Below are 2,500 nucleotides of genomic sequence, written 5' to 3'. Positions count from 1 at the left end.
CGCTCCGGAGCAGGGGGCGCTAAGAATCTCCGGGTAGACCCAGGCCGCCTAAAGATGATGAACTTATGCACATACAATGTAAGGACCCTGAGAACAGAATCTGATCTTCTGACACTGCTTGAGGAACTTTCATTTATTAAATGGGATATTGTAGGACTTTCTGAAGTTAGGAGACTAGTCGAAGAGCAGAAATTACTAAATGATGGGCACTCATTATACTGGCGAGGTAAACCCGTGGATAGCAAACAAGAATCAGGAGTAGGTTTCTTAGTTCACAAGCGACTTGAAAAGAATGTTAGGGAATTCTATAGTGTGAGCGAAAGAGTAGTTTCTGTAATACTGAAACTAAACAACAGATATAGCCTAAAAATTATCCAAGTGTACGCTCCTACCAGCAGTCATAGTGATGAGGAGATAGAGAACTTCTATGAAGATGTGCAAGCAGCTACCGATAGAGCAAAAACCCATTTTACCGTGATTATGGGGGATTTTAATGCCAAGATAGGAATAAGGGAAGATGGAGAAATATCGGTTGGGAAACATGGAATAGGCACCAGAAATGAGAGAGGGCAAAGATTGATAGAATTCGCCGAAGCTCGATCCCTTAAAATTATGAATACATTCTTCGAAAAGAGACCCGGGAGGAAATGGACATGGAAATCACCATCCGGCATTAAAAACGAAATTGACTTCATAATCACCAATAGGCGTGACATCGTACAAGACGTAACCGTTATCAATAAAGTAAATGTCGGTAGCGACCATAGACTGGTCAGGAGTAGAGTTAAGTTACAGCTAAGAAGGGAACGGAACAAGCTCATACAAAAGCCTCTCGCTAATCTAACCAACATCAAGATTAGGGCGACGGAATTCAGTATCAACATCCGAAACAAATACTCAGCTCTCGAAGAAGATCTTGACATAGACCAAATGAACGACCAATTCAGTGAGATATTAATGGAAGCTGCACTTGAAATAGGGGTAAAGACGAAAAAGAAAGGTTCAGTAAGCTTTCGGTAGAGACGAAAGAGCTTATGAAACAGCGTAGGGAAATGAAAATAACATCAATCAGAGACAAGATAGAATCAACAGAGCTGACTAAGACGATAAACAAGAAGAAGAAAGAGGATGTACGCAAATTTAACATACGAAAAATAAACGAAGCTCTGCTTGCTGGCACCAGCCTTAAGGCAACAAAGAGGAGGCTCGGAATAGGGAAAAAACAAATGTATGCAGTAAAGAAACCCAACGGAGAGGCGACATGCAATAAAAATGAAATTATCAAAGTAATAGAAGACTTCTATCGCAATCTATACCACTCAAACGACCAACCACATACGGAGACAAACACAACAATTGGAGATGTTCCAAACATCACGGTAGATGAAGTAAATAGGGCACTAAAAAGCATGAAAAGAGGAAAAACACCAGGAGAAGACGGCATCAGTGTAGATCTTATTCAAGACGCAGGAGAGATTGCGGCAGTAAAGCTGGCCAGTCTTTATAACAGATGTCTAGACGTCGGTAAAATTCCGAAGGCCAGGAAAAACGCAATAATAATTTTAATACACAAAAATGGAGACACAAAAGACTTAAAGAATTACCGACCTATAAGCCTCCTCTCAGTAATCTATAAACTGTTCACAAAAATCATCACAGCCCGTACCACCGATACATTAGATTCAAAACAACCCAGGGAACAGGCAGGGTTCCGCAGTGGATTCTCAACTACAGACCATATCCACACACTAGCTCAAATAAGGGAGAAAACGAACGAATATAGGAAGCCCCTGTGTATGGCATTCGTAGATTATGAAAAGGCATTCGACTCGGTACAGATATCTGCAGTACTGGATGCAATTCGTAAACAAGGAGTAGAGGAAATATACTGCAGATTATTAGAGGATATATATAGAGATGGTACAGCTACCGTCAAAATCCACGCAGAAACCAATAAAATACCAATAAAAAAGGGTGTTAGGCAGGGCGACACCATCTCACCGAAGCTATTTACAGCCTGCTTAGAGGAAGTATTCAAGAAGTTAGACTGGAAAGAGAGAGGGATTAAAATAGTGAATGAGCACTTAAGCAATCTAAGATTTGCAGATGACATTGTTCTTTTCGGTGAGTCAGCAGATGAACTACAATTAATAAGCGATTTAAATAAGGAAAGTCTGAAGATTGGCCTTAAAATGAACATGAAAAAGACTAAAGTCATGTTCAACAGTCGAACCCCAGTTAAGCAAATACAAATACAAGGCGAGGTACTAGAAGCAGTGAACGAGTATGTATACCTAGGGCAACTCATTCAGTCGAGTACATCCTGCGAAGCCGAGATAAAACGGCGAATCAGGCTAGGTTGGAGTGCCTTCGGTAAACATAGTAATATATTACGAAGTAGTCTGCCACTATGTCTAAAGAGAAAGATTTTTGACCAATGCGTCCTCCCCGTCATGACATATGGATCAGAGACATGGACTACAACCAAGGCACTCGAGAG

At 40.8% G+C, this 2,500-nt stretch overlaps 1 long non-coding RNA gene across 1 annotated transcript in view; it reads left to right on the top strand.

Moving 5' to 3' along the window:
* LOC147468370 (uncharacterized) overlaps positions 1-2,500 on the top strand; it is a 16,357-nt gene that overhangs the window by 1,807 nt on the left and 12,050 nt on the right. The gene's annotated exons all lie outside the window — the stretch shown is intronic.

This window comes from Penaeus japonicus, unplaced genomic scaffold (genome assembly GCF_977035675.1).
Source record: "Penaeus japonicus unplaced genomic scaffold, GWHDUDI00000001_assembly GWHDUDI00000029, whole genome shotgun sequence".
NCBI classification, from domain to species: domain Eukaryota; kingdom Metazoa; phylum Arthropoda; class Malacostraca; order Decapoda; family Penaeidae; genus Penaeus; species Penaeus japonicus.
The sequence above is the reverse complement of the archived record's forward strand: the minus strand, read 5'-3'. Positions and strand labels throughout refer to the sequence as shown.